The sequence below is a fragment of the Adiantum capillus-veneris genome, chromosome 8, assembly GCF_014529385.1.
Source record: "Adiantum capillus-veneris isolate H3 chromosome 8, ASM1452938v2, whole genome shotgun sequence".
Classification (NCBI taxonomy): Eukaryota; Viridiplantae; Streptophyta; class Polypodiopsida; order Polypodiales; family Pteridaceae; genus Adiantum; species Adiantum capillus-veneris.
The window spans coordinates 78,358,733-78,362,940 of NC_140938.1; the positions used below are offsets into that span (position 1 = coordinate 78,358,733).

Sequence of the window (4,208 nt, forward strand, 5' to 3'; positions counted from 1 at the left end):
ATGGGAGTCAACCAAGAAGGGGAACATTTTTCTCTCTCTTCTAGTCCTAGGAAAACACAAGGTGAAGAACATGGATGTATATTTAACACCTTTGATTGAAGAGCTTCAAGAGATATGGAACGGCATAGATGTTTTTGATGTATCAAGACCACTTCGTGATCGGTGCACAATGATCAAGTGCATTCTCATGTGGACCATGCATGATTACCCCGGGCTTAGAGAGATTTCTGGTAAGCTTATACTTTGTGACGCTCGTTAATTTCTTTGCATTGGTCACTTATATGCGGTTATGTCTTTTGTTTTTATAGGACTATCGACATCTGGACATAGTGCATGCCCAACTTGTGGACCCTCACTCGTGACAGAGAGACCCGCTCTACTTGGTAAGGTGATCTACCCCAATAACCATCGCTTCTTGCCGCCCACACATCGATCTTATGCTCCACCGTGAAATGGGATGGAGCCACTCCATTGGACCATGTCCGATTGGGCAAGACATTGGAACGAGCATCACAACACATTGCCTCCTCCCAATGATCCACTTGGGGGTATGTCTAGGTACTCTATTTTCTTATCACTACCCTATTGGGATTCATTGAAAATCCAACACCTATTGGATCCAATGCATGTGTTCAAAAATGTTGGGCAAGCTATATGGGATCACATAGTAGGCAAGAAATATTCATTCGGGGCTAGAGAGGACATGAGGGCCATAAGGAGGCTCCCTCCTTCGGCCACACCTCGCATGGGTCCTCGGGGGAAGATGGTTCTTCCAAAGGCACCTTGGATTCTATCAAGGGTGGATCAAGAGCGGATGAAACAAGTCATTGCATCCATCCGTACTCCAACAGGTTATATGCGTTCGCTCAAGGGTGCATTCACTAAAACTAAGAAAGGAGGATCCACACAACTGTATGGGCTCAAATCCCATGATTGGCACAAGATTCTTCAAGTAATGTGTGTGTGTGTATGTGCGTGTATATGTGAGTGTGTGTGTATGTGGTTTAGGGTTCTGGATACTAATAAGTCTTTTTGTTTGTGCAATAGTTTGTGCTTCCAATTAGCATTAGTAGATTTGCCGACACGAAGGTAAAGGTTGTAATATTCAAGGTGGGAGAAGTTTTTAGGTATAGCACATTTGATCCTCCCTCCTAAACTTTACTTTGAAGACTAACTTTACTACTATGAAGATTATGAAGGGTTTTTTGGTTACAGGTTTGTGAGTTCCAAAGAAATCAAAGTTTCAGCCATTCCAACAGTTCGACTTCTAGCGATTGACACAACTTGTGCTATTGAGGATGAATTCCCACGTTCTATCCTTGTTAGCCAAGTTAACCTATTGCTCCATCTTGTTGAGGAGATAGCCATTTGTGGTGTGGTTCACTCTAGGTGGATGTTCTTTCTTGAGAGGTTCCTAAAGACCTTGAAAGACTTTGTAAGCCTACGATCACAACCAGAGGTATTCATCGATCTTAAGCCTTAAACCTTATTAGGATTGGATTGTATTCACAACGATTTTTATTGGTTACTTTAATCACTAATGGTTTCATGTGTTCAGGAAAGCATGGCAGAGGGTTGGATTGTACAAGAGGCTTTTGTGTATGTCTCTCAATATCTTTTCACAATAGACCCATCATTGCCTCGTTTAAAGACGGAGGAAGAGGATCCAAAAAAACACGCAAACATTCCAAGTGGGAAAGGTTCTCTCTTGATTTTGGATAGAGAATTTTAAGCCATAGTCAACAACCATTGTCTACTCAATGCTCCCATCATGGGCAAATGGGTGGATATGTATGTGGAGGTGCGTACAATGAGAGAAAGGGAGAGGGAAGCATGAAAGAGGTCTCATGGCGGTAGGCGAGCACCTCCCTTTCCTAAAGAGCTTGCCAAATACCTTGATCTAATTCCAGTTGGGTGGATACACAATGCCATGACCAAGGCCAAGGCACAGGGAGAACAAATAATCCCTAAAGAATGGGAGGACGTGCGAGGATGTCTACCAAGGGTAATATACTCAATGTGTTTAGTGTGTGTGTGCGAGTGTGTGTGTGTGTGGGTGTGTGTGTGTGTATGTGTGTCATCTCTTTCTCTCTCTCATCTATCCTGATTGGTTTTTGCAGGCCTTCACATTCAACTCTATGTGGTCCGAAGGACGTCATTTTCGAACCCGCAAGATAGATGAGCGTCGAACCACTCACGATAGTGGAGTTATGGGCAACTTTGACACAACAACACAAGAGGTGAGGGAATGTGGAACAATAGAGAGGATAATCAAAGTGGATTTCAGAACATTTCACAAATATCTCTTTGACTACAGATGGTTTGCGGGTGAGGTTAAGAGTCATGAGAATGGGCTCTATATGGTAAGACTCCGGGCAATTTCATCGCGGAAAGACCGACAACTTGGTGCAACCTAGTAGTTGTGATCAGGTAAAGTCCATGTGCAACTCACTAAAATATTATATGATACATATAAAACTACATTCATGTTGTTGTTTGCTCTATGACCAAAGGTGTTTTATGTGCCTTGTATGTATCGAAGACGACTTTGGTATGTTATTCCAGTCACACCACGGAGCAGATCTATCTTTGCAAATACGAACATAGAGACTTTGGCATATCCCACCATACCATCTCAAGAAGACGCCAATGACGATGATGCAGTTGAGGTCGAGGAGAACCAACCATTCCCAATAACCAACCATAGTGAGGAGGAGGACGAGGATGGAGAGGATGATGATGATTCAATAGGAGAGGCTGTAGAGGATGAATCAATAGATTTATTTGTTGATTTAGCTACCATGGGGTTGGACATGGATGCAAGCACTTGTAGAGATCTCTTGGAGGATGAAAATTAATAAATATCTTTTGGATTTTGTCTTCTTTCTCTACTTATGCTGTACAAAAGGGCTATTTGTTTATGAACGCAAGACAATACAATTTTAATCATTGTTCGCTTGCCATTTTCATATGAAAGCATAGTTGACATAAGATTTTGAGGTGGAAACAAAATATTTTTTGATATAGAATCTCAGGGAGTACAAATGAGTAGAGTAGGAGAATCATACCAGTAGGAGAATCATACCTATTGATGAGGCAAGCAAAGAGAAGAGAGGAACTATTGGTAGGAGAATCATACCAATAGATGAGGCAAGCAAAGAGAAGAGAGGCACTAAAAATCCCAATGAGAATGGGATTTCTTACACTCCATGCAAAAAGGGGGTACCAATTTCTGAAAAGTAACAAAATAGAATAGAATTTATAGAAAGGGAAAAGTGGGAGAGGAATGGGGACGGCCGGCCAAGTGGATTCTTTATTGCGGTAATCTGCGCGGCTATATGCGCGGTAATACAGGAGGTAATAATCGCGAAAAAATCGGAAAACCCGCCAGCAAGGCTGCAACATACAATCTCTCTCTTTCTTAAACCTCTCTCTCTCCTCTTATGCGGTAATGCTATGTGGTAACAGCAACATTCTCCCATAGTGACTTTCGTAAAGTCCCAATGTGGCACAATGTATATACAACTATTTACTTTTGATTTTGTAACTTTTTTAAATAGTTGATCTTCTACATTTTTAATTGTCAAGGTAAACTAAATTCAATTTCAGTTCTTTAGTATTTTTTATAGTTTTCCAAAAAACAATTGATGTCTTATTGTTTTTATGCAGGTAAAAAATAAAGGTGCTCATTTGGGCCACCCAAATTTGGGTGGCCCAAATGAGCACCTTTATTTTTGAACTGGTGTTTAGCGGTAATAGCAGTGGCAAAGGTCGCGCTAGTAGCAGCGGGTATATTGCCGCGACTATTACCGTGCTTATTGTTGACAAACCACTACCGCGTTCGTAGCCGCGGTTATTGCCGCCCACAAAAATTTTTCTATCTCTCCTTTCTCCTTTGTTTTTCCACGGCAATGTTGGCGGTTTTTGACAGCTCCTCTTATAGTGTATGGAAAACAGGAATTGACTTAAAGCGTGTTATCAAACATCCCATACATTTTCTCACTGACTCTCATGTAACACATTTAGATAATAACAATACTTAATTGCTTGTATTTTGTTTGGATTGATATTCATAATGACGTCCTTATAGAATAGTCTTAGGATATATTGCTGATAGCATCAAATTTGGTAATGTATTAAAAATTTGGTACCATGAAATAGTGCCATTGTTTGCTCAAAATTAGTACGAAAAGCACCATTGTTCAAGA

General features: G+C 40.9%; 1 long non-coding RNA gene across 1 annotated transcript; it reads left to right on the forward strand.

Annotated features, from left to right (window-relative positions):
- Positions 1 to 1,580: 1,580 nt before the first annotated feature.
- LOC147452415 (uncharacterized) lies at positions 1,581 to 2,871 on the forward strand. Its single transcript, XR_015188995.1, has 4 exons — positions 1,581 to 2,005; positions 2,121 to 2,240; positions 2,318 to 2,430; positions 2,543 to 2,871. It is a non-coding gene; the product is annotated as an uncharacterized LOC147452415 (long non-coding RNA).
- Positions 2,872 to 4,208: the final 1,337 nt, after the last annotated feature.